This window comes from Peromyscus maniculatus, chromosome X, assembly GCF_049852395.1.
Source record: "Peromyscus maniculatus bairdii isolate BWxNUB_F1_BW_parent chromosome X, HU_Pman_BW_mat_3.1, whole genome shotgun sequence".
Taxonomy (NCBI): domain Eukaryota; kingdom Metazoa; phylum Chordata; class Mammalia; order Rodentia; family Cricetidae; genus Peromyscus; species Peromyscus maniculatus.
The window spans coordinates 35,306,766-35,325,075 of NC_134875.1; positions in this window are offsets into that span (position 1 = coordinate 35,306,766).

The window sequence follows — 18,310 nt, forward strand, 5'->3', positions numbered from 1 at the left end:
ATTGAACCCGAACTACATGACAGCTCACAACCATCTGTAGCTCCAGTCCTGGGGATCCAATGACCTCGTCTGGCCAAAGATAACAGGCATATACATTGTGCATAGACATACATGCAGGCAAAATACCCATACACATATTTTTAAAAATTTTTGAAAGATGGATGATGCTGGGTGGTGGTGGCACATGCCTTTAATCCCAGCACTTGGGAGGCAAAGCCAGGTGAATCTCTGTGAGTTCAAGGCCAGCCTGGTCTACAGAGCAAGATCCAGGACAGGCACCAAAACTACACAGAGAAACCCTGTCTTGAAAAAAAAGATGGATGATAGACATGCTCCCATAAACTGGAAGAAAATCTCTTTGTCTTCCTTCTATGGAAGGGATGTGGAAAATTACACATTTACTTCAACAATAACCACATCCATAAGGCTAAGATACATTGGACATAGCAGTCACAACTAGTAATACCATTTTTTGTCATCAGCTGTGATTCACCTGTATTTTTTCAGGGACTGCACTCCTGAATTAAATAGGTTTCCAACAGGGACTGCCTTGTACACATATGAGAGGATATGTATACAATTCTCTGAGATACACTGTCTTTCAGTTGCGTTTATTTACCTGTTGCTAGCTTAGTGGGTAGAGGAATTTCTGAGGCATCTACTTGACTTTTTCTACTACAACAGTTCCTGCTTTATTGGACAATATACCACTGTAAGCTTCTGCCAACTTCTGAATGTTCCAGAACTAGTATTTTGGAACTAGGAAAATGACCTTCAGGAAAAGGCCCATGGTGGCCTGCTCTTGGGCCACAACTGCACTTATTACCTATCCCACATATTACCAATCAAGCAAAGAAGGTTGGGTTTCTTTACTGAAAGGTTACTAATTTTCCTTTTTTAGTAAATCAGTTTTTATGTGTATGAGTGTTTTTCCTACATGTATGTCTGTGCACACATGCATGCAGTGCCTGTGGAGACCAGAAGAGGACGTCAGAATCCCTGAAAATGGAGTTACTGGCAGTCGTGAGCTGCAAACCAAACTTGAATGCTTGGAAGAGCAACAAGTGCTCTTAACAGCTGAGCCATCTCTCCAGGCCTCCAATTAATTAATTAATTTCCTTTTTATTTAATAATTATATTGGGAATAAGTTTTAGGGTTCAGAAATATTCTTAAACTTTCTCCTGATTATTTTTAGAATTTCATACCTGGTGACATATTTACATCATTTCCACCCCTTCCTCTTCCCTGCCCAATATATATCTCCTGCCACTTCCATTTAGTGTGTTCATATATATGTGTGTTTAGGGCCGACCACTGAACAATCAGGGTACTTGTCCCTAAAGACTGATTCTCCCTCTCTTAGCAACCATTAATTGCCTGGAGTTCTCCATGTGGAGGAAGAGCCTTGTAAGAGTTCCCCCATCCACAATGGCATGTCAACTGGTGCTGTCATTATGCAGGTGTTTTTTACACCAACATATTGAGATTTCGTAGGTGTAGTTCCTTTTTTTTTAATTTTAAAAAGATTTATTATGGATAGTGTTCTGTCTGCACGTATCCCTGCAGGCCAGAAGAGGGCACCAGATCTCATTGCAGATGGTTGTGAGCCACCATGTGGTTGCTGGGACTTGAACTCAGGACCTTTAGGAAGCAGTGCTCTTAACCTCTGAGCCATCTCTCCAGCCCCTGGTGTAGTTCCTTATCATATAGAAGACATTATCTCTCAGCAAACTTCCTGGCCCTCTAACTCATACAATCATTCTGCCCTCTTTCTGATAGTCCCTAAGACTTAGGCATAGGAGTTATGTTACAGATGTACTATTTGGGGTTGGTCTGTTATTCTCTGCATTTTTTTTAAAGATTGATTTATTTTATGTGTATCTATGTGTTTCTGAGTCAGTGTACCATGTGTGTGCAGTCCCCACAAAAGCCAGAAGAGGGCATTATAATAAGCCCCTGGAACTAGAGTTACATGCAGTTATCAACCGCCCAACATGGGTGCTGAGGATTGTACCCAGGTTTTCAGAAAAGTAACAAGTACTCTTAAGTGCTCAGCCATTTATCCAGCCTGTTCTCTACATTTTTACAGATTGACACGCTAATATTTTTATAGGGTTATTCTGTACATTCCTGGCTGGTCTGGAGCCCACTATGTAGACCAAGTTAGCCTTGAACTTGTGATCTTCCTGAATCAGTCCCTCAAGTGCCAGAAGTACAGGCTTGTGCCACCATACCTGGCTTTCCACTAAGTTTTATCTTCAGTGCTAGGGATCAAAGCACAGCCTGTACACATGGTAGACAGTCACTCTACCAATTAAGCTGTATCCCCAGCCCTAAATTGATTTTTTTAATCAAACTTGCTATACCAATTATGGCATTGCCTAATAGTGGTTTTGTATTTTCCTCACTCCTTCTACATTACTTGTATTTCTAATGGCTAGGTGATTTCAGGGCTCATGTGGAGGTGACACTTTAAGGTTCATCATATTTATCACAAGTTGTAATAAATTTGATTTTCCTGTCTGGTTGTCTGTTTCCATTATCAAATGGTCAAGCAGTCCCTAAGCAATGATGCACTGGCAGCTGCTAGGTTAGCATACCATGTGTCCCTTAACTCAGCCAGGAAGAAAACAATTAGCCCAAACAGATACAGTTCAATTCACAAGCAGTGAACACAAAAATCAGCATGGGATCCTTGGTCCTGTAGGATGACACTGAATAAGGGGGTCCCAATAACAGATGACATGAGCAGTGCATTCCTTTTCTGTGGAGTAGCCAACTCCAAGCTATAGTCAAGCAGTTTATATTCCAGCTAGACAGAAAGGACTGTATATGTGATGGTGGAGAGCTCTATGCCTCAGTGTAACCAGAGGCCTCTTGGGAAACATAAGATGGAAACATGGATGAGAAATGGCTTTATAATAGCTTTTCACGGTATTGCTTATTTTGTCATGTTTCACAGAGAATCGCAGGGTATTTCTCCAAAGCAAGAGCAGACTGTGGTTGAACGTTGGCTGTGTACCTAGGAGGAGCTTTTCAAGGTCACTGGAACACCATGGAAAGAACCATTCCCCAATTCTCACAGCTTAATGCATGATCCATGAGTGTTAAATCTGTACATAGTGTAGCCCTAGTACCCTGAATAAGTTTGCTACATTGTAATTGCTCAGTAAATATTTTATTAATTAATGAGTGAATGAATGAATAGGGGCATGTAATGTGAGTGCCCACGAAGCAAGAATTGTCTGCCATTCCTTTCTTCTCTAACTCAAAGTGAAAGCTCTGTTCCCTTTCCTGGTTCTTCTTTAGCATCAGCGATTTACCCATATCCGCCACCGCTCATCTTTGTGGCACTACTAAAATCAGATTCAACAAGTGACATTTTGAAGGTATTTCTCTATGGTTCTTCCTTGTTCCTGGATGACTGCTCTTGATATTTGCCAGAATCGGTCTCTGAGAAAAGCTGGATTGCCTCTTAGATTGTTAGGTCACTGACCTTTCTGCTAGAGCTATGGTGCAGTTCTCAGCCCTGATTGCACATTTAAATTAGCTTTAAAAAAATCTTTCCCTAGAGGACGTTCCCAGAATCTCCGATTTAATTATTTTGCTGTGGGACCAGAATGTAGGCAATGTTTTGCTAAGTCCCCAGGTGATATTAATGTACAACTAGGGCTCAGAACCACAGCTCAAGTACTCTCTTGCAGCCTGCACCGAGTGCTTTTGGATGCACCTCCTCCTAAGACCTTAAATACCTTTCACAGGGAACAAAATGTTTAGTTCCATAGAAGAAAGAGAACAATAAAATACAAATCTCCCTCAGAGAGGAATTAGAGCCGTGTAAAGACATTCGGGTTTGATCACTCGGCTTCTTAGTCAGATGACCTGGGTTGTAGCACAGACTACCAGTAATCAGCCATGTGATCTTAGACAAGGAACTTCTCTCGCCTGTGAAATCACCTATTAGTTTGCCTGGCACGAAGCAGGTCCTCACTATGTGTGTGTTGAGTCTGAAAGGGAACCTCTGGGCTTCATCCGAAAATGGAGGGCAATACAGCTGCCCCCCTACCTCCTAGGACTGCTGAGTCTAAAAATAGATGATGGGCCTGAAAGCACTTAGGTGCTGTGCAAATGGTAGCTATAAACATTGCTTTTCTTTTCTGGAAATGGTAAATGTGTATGGCACCTTTGAAAAACTTTTCTAGGAACCTTCATGCCTCCAGTCTCATAACGAGCTCTGGCAGCAAACTAAGATGAGCTAGGTTGTACAGTTTACACCAGGTGGCTCTGCAAAACTAAAAGTGAATTCTAGGACTGTTAACTCAAAGGCAGCCATTCTCTTGACCCAACGACTGCTGCAAAAAGTTTACTAATAAATCCCCTTAGGTAACTACGTTGGCCATTTGATCAGCGTTCCAGACTGGTCATCTTCCCCTCATTTGATGCATTTAAGTCAGACATCACATCTGAGGATTCTAATCCAGTTGTCCCCAGGTCTATATTAAGTCTATTGCTACCCATTCTACTTCGGTTTCTGATTTCCTATTACCTCTGTCTTCTCTTGCAAACTATTATCAGTAACCACAGTTTGGCTGCACGAACAAAAGAACCCTTCCTCATCACAGTGGCTTTTTTCTGTCTATGTGTCACTTTTTACATTTCAACACTGAGGGGAGAATGCAATGAGATGGCAACACTAAAGACTAATAGCCACAAGATGGCAGAGTTTACCATTCCATTTTTTTCCTTGGGGCTATCGTTGATTCATTCATTCATTCAAGAACTATCTTTGAGCGAAGTGTTGTGGTACACGCCTGTAATCCCAGCCCACAGAACTCAAGAGACTGTGGCAGTAAGATCCTGAGTTCAGGAACAGCATGGGCTACATACCAAGACCCAGTCTTAAAAACATATGTATCAGCCGGGCGGTGGTGGCGCACACCTTTAATCCCAGCACTTGGGAGGCAGAGCCAGGCGGATCTCTGTGAGTTCGAGGCCAGCCTGGTTTACAGAGTGAGATCCAGAATAGGAACCAAAACTACACAGAGAAACCCTGTCTGGAAAAACCAAAATAAATAAATAAATAAATAAATAAATAAAACCATGTGTCTTTGCATACCTGGAGCTTTCCTAGAAGTCAAGAAAAATACAAAAGACATACCCACGTGGGTTTCAGGTCTCGAGTGCCTGGCAGCAGGGAGGAGTCTTTGAGGAAGGAAAGACAAAGCTGAGAGCACTTAACTGAAAATCAAGTCACTAGTTCCAGAAGCCTCCATGGGAATCAAAATTTACTCACACTTCCAAGTGGCATTCCAAATAAACTATAGACTATACACAACTTCCTCTGTAGTTTAAATCATATGTAACTTTCTACACAAGTAGGTTACTTACACAACTTAACACCAGGACTTGGGAGACCGCTGTGAGTCAAGTGCTCATCAAGAGGACTTAAATTCAATTCCCAGGACCTATGGGGAAAGTCCAGACATGGTGGCATGCTTGTAATCCCTGCCCTGGGGAGGCAGAGGCAGGCAGAACTTTAGGGCTCAGTGGTTAGCTAGCCTAGACTAATCAGTGAACTATAGGCCAATCAGAGGTCTCTCTCTCTCTCTCTCTCTCTCTCTCTCTCTCTCTCTCTCTCTCTCTCTCTCTCTCTCTCTCTCTCTCACACACACACACACACACACACAAAAAAAGTCCAAGGTGGACCTCTGGCTTCCACACAGCAACACACATTCATACACCTGCTCACACATGAACACCTACAGACAAAAGAAAAATTTAATACAATTCAAATTCTATAAAAATATTCATCATACTGCACTATTTAAGAAATAATGAGCTGGGCAGTGGTGGCGCACACCTTTAATCCCAGCACTCAGGAGGCAGAGGCAGGTGGATCTCTGTGAGTTCAAGACCAGCCTGGTCTACAAGGGGAGTTCCAGGAAAGCTCCAAAGCTACACAAAGAAACCTTGTCTCGAAAAAAACAAAAACAAAACAAAACAAAAAAAGAACGAAAGAAAAAAAAAGAAATAATGATAGCTGGGTGGTGATGCACACCTTTAATCCCAACATTCAAGAGGCAGAGGCACGTGGATCTCTGTGAGTTTGAGGCCAGCCTGGTCTACACTACGAGTTCCGTGACAGCCAGGTTTACACAGAAAAACCCTGTCTTGAAAAACAAACAAACAAAAAAAGATGCTTTTCTTAGGTTCTGAGTTCCATCCCTAGCACTAAAAAAGGAGGAGGAAGACAAAACTAGACAACTAGACACAATTGCAATTTATTCGAAAGTACAGAGTCGTACATAAAGAGGTTAAGTGAAAGACTGTCCAGGTCCTGGAGATCAGAGGTTTCTCTCAAGAAAGGGTAGGCCAAACAAAGAACAGGGACGTGTTTTGGGAAAACAAACAGCAGGAAAATGGCTCCAAGGTCAGAAAGAGCCTGGCCTATCAGAAAACTGAAAGGCCACAGTAACTAGGTGTTGGATACACTGTTTTAAAACATCTGCAGCCTTCACGCTGCCCTCAGGCACTATGTAAACTAGGACTTGTTGATCCAAAAACCTTTGCACTCATGCCATTATTTTCTAGTTCTCTCTAGTCTAGTCTAGCCTGAGTATCTTAGTGAAACATTGTCTCAAAGAGGAAAAAAGACTTGGGGTGCATGCAGCTCAGTGGTAGGGCATTTATACATGTATAAGGCCCTGGATTTGAGCTAACACACCACAGGAAAGAGAAAAACAAACTGAGAAAAAGATATACCTTAAATGTTGAAAATGAATGGGTGTCTCAAAATAATATAATTATTGATACTTTCAAAGCTGCATTATTTATGCAGGGTTTCTCTGCGTAGCTTTGCGCCTTTCCTGGAGCTAACTTGGTAGCCCAGGCTGGCCTCGAACTCACAGAGATCCGCCTGGCTCTGCCTCCCGAGTGCTGGGATTAAAGGCGTGCGCCACCACCGCCTGGCTAAAAGTGTTTATTTTTATCTCTACTCTTTTTCCTGAACTTCTAGGCATACAACCCAGGGTCTCATGCTGTTTAGACAAGGGCTCTAACTTGAAGCTACACCCCAGGCAAATTTATTGATTTTTGAGGCTGAATGTTCTCTGAGGGGGACTATAAACCCAGCACTTGGGAGGTAATGCAGAAACACAAAATCCCTGAACCTCAATTGGCCCACCAGCCTGGTCTCAAAAAACAAAGGTGGACAACAATCAAGAAAAGACTTTCAGCATCAGGGCTGAAGAGATAGCTCAGTGGTTAAGAACACTACTGGTCTTGCAGAGGGCCCAGGTACAGTTCCAGGGGATCCAATGACCTCTCTGACCTCCACTGTCACTGAACACACATGATGCTCATACAAACACTTAGACATACACATAAAATAAATATTTTGGTTTTTTTTTAAAGACACTTAACACTGATCTCTGGCTTCTACACACAGTTACACACACAACACCCCACACAAACATTACAAACGTACAAATACAAGTATATGTACCACAAATACACACACACACACACACACACACACACATCAGAACACAAAAAAACTCTGTATTTTCTTGTTGAATTACAGCTTTTTAAAATCTCTTTGCCTCTTGGCTATTGTGGTGGTTTGAATAGGAATGTCCCCTATAGGCTCATATATTTGAATGCTTGGTCATCAGGGAGTGGCACTGCTTGAGAGGGATTAGGAGGTGTGGTCTTGTTGGAGTAGATGTGGTCTTGTTGGATGAAGTGTGTCACTGGGTGTGAACTTTGGGGTTTCAGATGCTTAAGCCAAGCCCAATGTTTCTCTCTTCCTGCTGCCTGTGGATCCAGATGCAGAACTCTTAGCTCCTCTCCAGCACCATGTCTGCCTGTGTGCTGCCATGCTTCCTGCCATGATGACAATGGACTAGACCTCTGAATCTATAAGCCAGCCCCAATTAAATGTGTTTGTTTATATGAGTTGCCATGGTCATGGTGTCTCCTCACATCAATATAACACTAAGACAGTTATGAACTACATGGAACAGGGTCTATGAATTGCCTTTGTACCTAGCTTAGAATAGCTATTTACAACTAATATAGAGTAAATATTTAGAAAAATTTTGATTGTCTAGGTAAGGTGGTGCCCAGAGATAGATGTTTTATAACAAGCTACATAGATTACATGGGCAGTTGGCTTTGAAAACTAGTATTTAGATGAATAAATGAATATGTAAGAGGAAGGGGAAAGCTCACAGTGGAAAAGGGCAGCCTCAGGAAATGTTGTATTGTCTTTCTTCACATGAAAAGATGGGGGAGATAGAAGAAGAGAGAAATGAAAGAGGGAGAGAAGGTGGGAGAGAGAGAGGGGGGGGGGTCTTCACGATAACCTCTAGACTGCTTGGTAGAAAATCACTAATGTCTGCAGCTGTCTTGGAGCTATTAGTAAATCTCTATAGGCTGGGAAGATGGCTTAGTCAGGAAAATACTTGCCCTACAAGCACGAGAACCTAAATTTGTTTGTGTGGTTGTTTTTCAAGCAGGAGTCTCTTTTTTTAAAGATTTTGAATGTATGAGTATTTTGCCTGCATGTATGTGTATATGCATGACATCCATGCCTGGTGCCCAAGGAGTCCTAACGAGGTCATCAGATCCCCTGGAAATGGAGTGACAGATGGTTGTGACCTTGGTTATGGGAAACAAACAAGGGTCCTTTGCAAGAACAGCAAGTGCTCTTAACCACTGAGCCATCTCTCCAGTCCCACAACCTGGGCTTGCTCCCCCCAAACCTACATTTCAAAATTTCAAAAAGTGGTGGTGTACGCTTGTGATCTCAGCTCTGAGGCAGGAGATCCCTTGGGCTCACTGGCCTACCAACCTAGCCAAATGGGCAAGACCCAGGTCAGTGAAGGATTCTTAAAGAACCAACATAGTAACATCTGGCCCACACACATACCATGCATGCTTACACGTGCCTGTAATCCCAAATAGGCAACTAGGGCAAAGGAAAGCGATGTCACCGACTCTGTGAGGTTTTACCTATTTAGAAGACTGCCCCATACATTGTTTGCCCCTTGGATGGAAAAAGCAGTAGGTAAACTGGTAGTGTAGCTCACTTGTAGAAGATTTGCCTAGCATGGATGGCACAGTCCTGGGCTCCACCCCAGGAAATAAAAAGCAGTTGGTGATAGGGATTATCTGAAGGTGCTTGTCTGTTTTAATGGTGTCAGAATAAACCTTTACCAAACTCTGCCAGGCCCTGACCAAAAGAACTTTCCGTTTCCCTAAGGCTTGCTGCAATCAATCCCCTGCCTCTGTGTTGAAACTCCAGCCCCTTCTCCCTCACTGGCATTGCCTAACTCAGTCATCCACTTTCACCCGCATCCTGGTAGCCAGAGCAAGGCAGTTTCTAAAGAGAAACAGCCTTGTCTGGACAAACAACTCCCAGAAGTAGAAAGTGCACACTCCTTCAGCTGCATTCAACTTCCCATTCTCCAAACCCTCTATATAAACTGCAAGTATCACCTTCCCCCTTCATAGGCACCCCTGTTCCCACAGGAGAGCATCTGCCCCTTGTTGTTTGAATTAAATAGTCTCTTCTGCTGGGGCCAGCCTGATCTCCTTCTGCCTTCTTCTCTCTACACTGCCACAGACACCTAACAAATGGCATGCTCACACTTGGCAGACCTTGGAAATAAGAATCACTAACTCTTTGTGTCGCTGCTCCCCCTGAAAAGCAGCATTCAACTGTCCCTTGACAAATACCAGCACTGCCAGAGCTATGGAAATACGTTGGACATGTAAGATTACAGCAGAAGTCTGGAATCAACCCTAGAATGATCCCTGAGTGGCAGGCAGGACTCCACAGTGGAAGACACTTGATGTATTCACCATATAAAGCAGAAAAGATTTGGAAGACTGTTCAAAACTTGCAAAACAGGTTGATGCTTTAGGGCAGTCAGACGAAAAGAAGCACATACATACTTTAGAAAGGGCTGTGCAAAGGGAAGAGGGAAGAAAAAGCAGAAGGAAAATGTCAGGCCTGCAATACCAGCTACTCTCCGGAGCCTGGGGCAGGACCCCAGCCTGCACCACAGAGTTGAGGCAACTGTAACAGTTTATACTGTCTACTTCACAAGCTCTAGAACCACCGAAAAACCAAATCTGAGTGTTTGTGAGGGATTTTCTAGATTAGGTTAATTGAGGTAGGAAGACCCCCTTTTCATGTGGGTCCTACCATCCCGTGGGCTAGGGTTCTGGACTGAATAAAAAGGAGAGAGGTAGCTGAGCACAGACATTCATCTCTCTCTGCTTCCTAACAGTGAATGCCGTTACACTCCTGCAACCATGCTTTGCCTATCATCTTGAATTTCCTCTCAAACTGTAAGTCAAAATAAATCCTTCCATTCTTAAGTTCCTTTTGGTCCAGTATTTTGTTGCAGCAACCAGGAAAGTCACTAATACTGCAACTTAATAATAGCCTATTTCCAACTTTGAAAAACAAACAAAAAAGGCTGGGAATGATGGAGGCCTTACCTTCAATCTCCACTTCTGAAAAAACAATCCCGCAACTTGTCAGTAAAGAAAAGTGCTTTTGACACTTAAAAATGAATAAATAAAAAATTCAGGTTATTACTTCATTTAAAAATAATAAGCCAAGCGGCGGTGGTACACACCTTTAATCCCAGCACTTGGGAGGCGGATCTCTGTGAGTTTGAGGCCAGCCTGGTCTACAGATTGAGATCCAGGACAGACACCAAAACTACACAGAGAAACCCTGTCTGGAAAAAAAGACAAAAATGAAATAATAATAATATATGACATATTAATATAAATAATATATTTTTAGTAAATGATACTTTCCATTCTCAAAAACCACTGAAGCCAATTTTGATGAAATGGGGACTATGCTATATTATAAGGACATGGGGAAAAAATAAAACTTTTTATCCAATTAGAATCTGTCATCTGGTGAGTCCTGGGGGTCTAGTAATTCAAAAAATTACTATTATCACTATAATGTGAGTTGGTTATCATGAGTTTTCATCTGAAAGAAAATGATTTGGGGGTATAAAAAAGTTTTGAAGCCAGACAGAAATAAAGACCTTCCCAGGGGCATAAAATGGTGAATACAAGAGAGAGGTGCTGGGGATTAAGCTTGCTTAGTGTCAAAATCTGTCTTTAATCACAGGTTTCTGCTCTGATTAAATAAGATATCTAAAATGACAATGACCAATATTTTGCTCTTAATCAATATTACCATGTTCTTCCCTTCTGGTAAAAATAAAGTCTATTACTCCATATGATCCAGATTGAAAACCAGTCTCTCAAATAAATAAATCTTAAAAAAAAACTAAAGGAAAAGATGGACCAACTTAACTGTATGAGGTTTATAATGTCTATATAACTAAATACCAAACATCAAGCAAAAGATTAGGTTTTAAAAATAGCTAATATTCATACTACAAAAGATAGATAGCTTTAAAAACATTTTTAGAATTATTTCATTTTCTGTATGAGTGTTTTTCCTATATATATGTGTGTGTGTGTGTGTGTGTGTGTGTGTACCACATGCTTGCCTGGTATTTGGTATACATGGAGGCCAGAAGAGGTTGTCGGATCCCCTAAAGTCTGAGTTTCAGAGAGTTGTGAGCTACCATATAGGTGCTGGGAACTGAACCTGAGTCCTTTGCAAAAGCAGTCAGTGCTGTTAACTGCTGAGCCATCTCTCCAGACCCATGATTGATAATTTCAATACATAAATCAATTAAAAATTGAAAAGCAAAAGGTATCCAGTAGAACTAGCAGAAACACAAACAGAATATTTCATAGAAAAAGAAATATGAAAGCATTTTTTACCAGCAAGTGGATTGCAGGAATAGCTCAGGTTTTGCTAGTGTGCCCATGGCCCAGGGATCCATTACACCACTGAAGACTATGTCTCCCTCTCTCCCAGCAACGATTATCTATCTACCTGTAGATCCTCAAGAAGGAGCAGGGCCCCATAAGCCCCATCTCCTCCCATCCCAACAAGATGTTGATGGAGCCCATTGAAACTCTTTACATTTCATGAGAAGAGCTTCACATTTTCGTGTGGGGCTGAGTCTGAAAATTCCATACAAGTCCCATCAGTATATCCTTACCTCTTCAGTTTGAACCACTACAAGAACTTGATATGAGCCGGGCGGTGGTGGCGCACGCCTTTAATCCCAGCACTCGGGAGGCAGAGGCAGGCGGATCTTTGTGAGTTCGAGGCCAGCCTGGGCTACCAAGTGAGTTCCAGGAAAGGCGCAAAGCTACACAGAGAAACCCTGTCTCGAAAAAAACCAAAAAAAAAAAAAAAAAGAACTTGATATGCCCATTCCCTTCCTTCAAACACAAGCAGAAAAAGTCTTTTTTTTTGGGGGGGGGGGTTGGTTTTTCGAGACAGTGTTTCTCTGTAGCTTTGGAGCCTGTCCTGGAACTCACTCTGCAGACCAGCCTGGCCATCACTGCAGAAAAAAATTCTTAAAAAAGTATCTTCTGACTCTTTTCTGCTTCTCATTTCTTTTTAATATTTTTCATATTTTATTTTTATTAAAGGGTGTGTGTGGAGGTCAAAGAATATCACTGAGTCAGTCTGGGAACTCTAATTGAAGTCCTTAAATTTGAGCTGGAAGCACTTTTACCCACTGAGTCTCTGTCTCTCTGTCTCTCTGTCTCTCTGTCTCTCTGTCTCTCTGTCTCTCTCTCTCTCTCTCTCTCTCTCTCTCTCTCTCTCTCTCTCTCTCTCTCTCTCTCTCTCGTACATGCATGCATGCACACACACATAAGCATGCTCTGACCTTTTTTATCTACCAACTTGGAAAGAGAAGGAAAACTTGAGAGTGGATTACTTTTGTTCCCCCACTGAAGTTTGGTTTTAAACTCTCTCCAAGCCACTGACACCATGAACTTAATCATGGGTGTTCATACAGTCAGTCCTACATATAAATGGTTCCATATCCATATAACTAAGGATAAAAAAAATCCTTGAAAAACAGATCTCAGGACCAGATGTGGTGGCACACATCATTAATCCTAGCATTTGGAAAACAGAGGGAAAAGGCTGATCACTATGAATTTGAGGCCTGCCTGGCCTACATTGGGAGTTTTGAAACTCTGTCTCAAAAAAAAAAAAAAAAAAGAAAGAATGAAAGAAGGAAGGGGGAAAGTGGTGACTGAAGTGAATACATGCAGGCTATTTTCCTTGTCATTAGTCTCTCAGTACAAGAACAATAAACTAGCTGGGCGGTGGTGGCGGATGCCTTTAATCCCAGCACTCCAGAAGCAGAGGCAGGCAGATCTCTGTGAGTTCCAGACTAGCCTGGTCTACAAAGTGACTTCTAGGAAAGGCGCAAAGCTACACAGAGAAACCATGTCTTGAAAAAAAAAAAACTATAAACTATTTGTGATGTATTATTTATTATAGTCAATCTAGAGATGATTTAAAGTTCACAGGAGAATTCGAGTAGATTATATGCAAATATTATACCATTTTATATAAATGACTTAAGATTTGAATATGGTGGGAGTCCTGAAATTAACTGATAGCTGAAAGAGGATGGCGTTAGATAATTTGCCCATATTTTCCAATTGTTAGTATTTCCAGAGGAGAAAATACTTTTCTCCAGGGGTCTGCTACTCCAGAGAACTCCAGCCACCATTATATTTTATTTACATGTCATTAAATCTGCATATGTAAGTTATCTACATATTTAGCAATGAACCTTAATGTCTACAGCTTCACCATGCAAGACCTTCCATAATATCAATAAGTAGTTTCAGAGCAACTACAGTTAATATTTATAGCTGCCAGTGAATATAACTAAACCCATACCCATGAGACTTCCTTATAGCTTATTCTCCATGTCAACAAGGTTTGAATTATTCACAAAGAATTTAATATAGTCATCAATTTAGAGATTTCATTGTGTATTGCTTCCTTTAGATCTTTTGCAAATTTATTATTTTATAAAATACGTCCCACTTCACCATGTCCCTAAAAATTCATGCTTTTGAAATGTCAAAACAATTTTCTTAATATCCTTTATCCATTGTCTCCTGTTTCTTTCTTTTTTAAATATTTAGGGTAGGATATTTGGAGTCTCCTATTTTTAAGGCATTATCTATTGAAAGGAAAAGGAGTCAAGGTCCTAAAGTGTATCTATTTCCTTAAAAACAGTGCTCAAGTTTATGTGTGGTGGTCCAAACCTGTAATCTCAGCACTTGGGAGATGAGGAATTCAAGGAATTCTACTACTTGGTGAATCGGAAGCCAGCCTGGGCTACATTAAATTCTGTCTCAAAGACAAAAGAAAGGAATAATGAGGGATTTGGGCTCCATAGTCTTACAAGCATGGGAACCTGATGAAGCCAGAGTGCATGTAAAAATGTCAAGCATGTGCTGTGTGGCAGTTACCTCCAAAGTGAAGCATTCCCCGGGGGGGGGGGGTGAGAGGGCTCATGAGACTCCTGGGGTAGACAAAAGATCATGTAGATTCTTCTCATCTCCTGCTCCCCTCAAAAGTATGGGAATGAGTAAACAGTTGCTGGAGAGGGAGCCCTGAACAGCTGAAAGGCAGGGAGGAATTCTTTTTCCACTGTGCAGTTGTTTAGAAAGCTCCAGGGATGCGGCTTTTGTGGGTCATCACCTGTTTGGGAGTAGACTTTTCAGTGACACAGCTGCTTTTGAGACATCTGTGCTCTTTGCAAGTAAATCCTCCCCCGTGTTCTGTTAGTAACCCTATTACAAACTCGTTGGCTTACTGAGTTAGACTTTAGTGCAGTCATTATTTTGGTCTGTAATGCACTCCCTTTCTGGATAACCAGGTGTGTGTGTGTGTGTGTGTGTGTGTGTGTGTGTGTGTGTGTGTGTGTGTGTGTGTTGCATCTCTCCAGTGAAAGTCTGCCACATGACAACATGATGGTATATGCTTATAATCCCAGTGCTTGAGAGATAGAGACAGGAGGATCCCTAGGGCTCACTGGCCAGCCAGTTGAAATTAACTGGTGAGATCCAGACAAATGAGAAACCCTGTCTCAAAAGAGAGAGGGCTCATTCCAGAGAATGGCACCCAGGCCTCCACACGCACGATATGCATACCTCTGTACACACATACATACACACACAAACTGTAACAACAACAACAACAAAACCAGTGTTCAGACAGGCCTGCCTCATGCTTGCAACGGAAAGCTAAGATAGTATGTCTGTAACTTCAAGGTAATCCCGAGCTATTAGGGAATTCCAGAAGTGGTCATGACATCTTGTCAAAAGCTTTTTGAAGTTATTTTAAATTATAGCTGCCAAATGCTTTAGCTGTGTTCCATTTAATAAATCCCATGGATTAGAAAAGCATTATAAAGCTATCACAATTCCTCCATTGCCTCTTTGAGCTCAGATATTCTCAACTAGCTTTTCTAACATAACAGTCAAGCTTCCCAATTCTTGAGTGACCTCCATTGTTACATGGACAAAAACATTTAATTTTTTTTTTTGAGAAGGGATCTCACTATGCAACCCTGGCTAGCCTGGAACTCACTATGTAGACCTGGCTGAACTCAAATGCCCTGCCTCTGCCTCCCAAGAGTTGGGATTAAAGACTTGCACCGCCACACCAGCCCCTAATTATGAATAGTTTTTAAATGAACATGGAAGCATAGAGAGTAAAGTGAAGTTCAAAGTATCTATGACTCATTTTTACTAATTACATTCTGCCAATCTAATCACTATTATTTCTCTTGGCAGAACGGGGCGCTGAACACAGGGTCTTACACACATTAGTTACCTAGGCTCATAGCCTATGGAACGAACGGCACCCACAACCACCCACATCTAGAGACATGCCTTGCCCCCTTAGTCTTTTCTGGAAATGCTTTCACACACACACACACACACACACACACACACACACACACACACGCACGCGCGCGCGCGCGCGCGCGCGCGCACTTTACTAATTACCTAGATGCTTCTCAATCTAGTCAAGTTAACAATCCAGTTTAATTGCAAAGGTATGAGTGTGAATGTGGATCAAATGAGAAAAACAAGTACGAAACAAGCAATTTTGTTCCTTAAAATAGGAACAAAACCCAGTTCTGAGCAAACAGTAGTCTCAGTTCGGCAGCAGCTTTGTACAAGCCCTTGACCTTGTAGTCCTTTCAGTTGAATGCTAAACCTAATTTGTAGAAAGTAGAAAAGTTTGACATATCAAAACTGGAGAGAACAGATCCTTGAAGAAAATTTTTCTTCCATAATCTCCAGCATGGGTGTGTGGAAAGATCATAAACTAAGGATTTCCTCTCAAGAGCAAACTTCGACATTGAGAGTTTTGGTTTTAGGATTGCTTTGTAAACCTGTGTGTTTGTTAATTTTCAGCACTTCCTAATGGTTTCTCACGCATACTACCTGGCTGAGAGATCAGCAGTAGACAATGTGCCCTAAGTCTGTTTTTCAACTTCCCACTGGTGTGGAAATTCCACTGTTAGCAAGCTTACCACTGCCGGCCTGGGTGACATAGTGCTTTCACTTGCTGCAAGGTGAACCATCTCTAATCTACAAAGGAGGCCTTAACTTCTGCACTCGTTATGAGGTTGCATGCTTTTGCAGCTACTCGTGTTTATTTTCATTTCTAATATAGCATTTAACTAACCATAATCACACAGAGCGAAAAACAAGAAGCAACACGCGGGGCTTTTGAAGGAATGAATATAGTCTGATTGGCTGTGAAATTGATCATCTGTGTCCCTGAAAAAATAGTGTGCTACCATTAAAGAAGAGAAAGAACGTTATTGAATGAGCAACAAATAGATGAAAATTTAATTTACTATTCCTACTTCATTCAACACAACTGTAAGTAGATATTTGGCAAGATAACCCAATACCTAATTCAAATAAAAAACTTCCACTGTAATGGAGTACAGTGGTCCATTCAAGTAAGAAGGTCAAAAGAAAAAAAAGAAAGAAAAAAGAAGAAGAGAAGAAAGGCATTAATGGCAATGCCATTGAGAAGGAATTACTGGAGAAACTGAAACAAAGAAGTCTGGCAACCTGTACAACTTCCCCATTCATGGCTTTTTGCAAGTCTCTGGAGAAACAGAAGGTATAGAGAGTGACTCTTCAATTGCTCAGGGAAAAGATGAGGAAGATAATGAAGATGTGAACCAAAAAGTTTGTGGAAGAAGGTGAGGTGGGTGAGATACTGGAAAAAAATTTTTAGGATATGAATAAATTGGGTGTCTGCAGTGAAGAGGAAAAATAAAATGCCCCTAATACACAACATAGAGGCAAAGCAATCTTAAAAGAACCTCTGCAGAAAAACAAACCCACATAGAGTCTGTGTAGAACAAAGCCAAAACCACTTGATTTCTCTTCACCTTGTAAACAGCAGTGGACATTTTGAACTTCTTTACCTTAAAGACAAGGCCTGGTAAGACTATAGCCCTCAGATTAAAAATGATAATTTCTTGCAATTTAGGTGTCATTACAGTATTTCTTGAACTGCTCATTGTACCTAACGTAGGTCATTGCCAGGCACCACTCAAATGTATGTGTTTTCAGGAACTTGGGCCCAAGTCACTATTCAATGTTACTTGAACCAAATCTAGTGACAATACATTTTGAATAGCTATAAGGCTAGCCTTCAACTTTTCAATCCTTCTGCCGTGGCCTCCCCAGTGGTAGAATTACAAGTGTGACCCAACAGCACCAGCTACAAAAGAGCACTTCAAGAGACTGTATTTTTTGGTTCTGTAGTCCTAATTAGACCTGGATTCTACACCCACCTCTGCATCTAAGGTAGCCCTTCGAAAGCACCTTTTCTCCTGTATTGGGCCTGATTCCTCACCTGTATTTCTAACATTCATTAACTCCACAAATATTTGTCTCTTGCATTCCGGCACTATGCGCTAGCAATACAGGGTGGAATAGAAAGAGCCAACATTGACTAAACGAGTAGTTTACACTTGAACTTTTGCTAGGAAAGTTATGTACACTAACTGATAACCTGTGAGGCACTACTGTGATATTTTCCAAACATAATAAAGGAGGGAACCGAGGCATAGTGAAACTGAAGTCACTTTTCCAGGATATCAAAGGACTTGGCTAAAGATTAGATAGACACTAGGCTATGTGGCTTCAAATCCCACCACTCCAGGAACCAGAGCCAATTCTTTCTGTCCAAAACGATTACTATTTCAATTACTTGCATTTTGATTCCAGGCCAGAAATCCTGGGAGAAACACCCTCTTGTCACCACAAGAGTATCAACACACTACAAAAGGTTAGAGAAAAGATCCAGAAATCTACAACAGA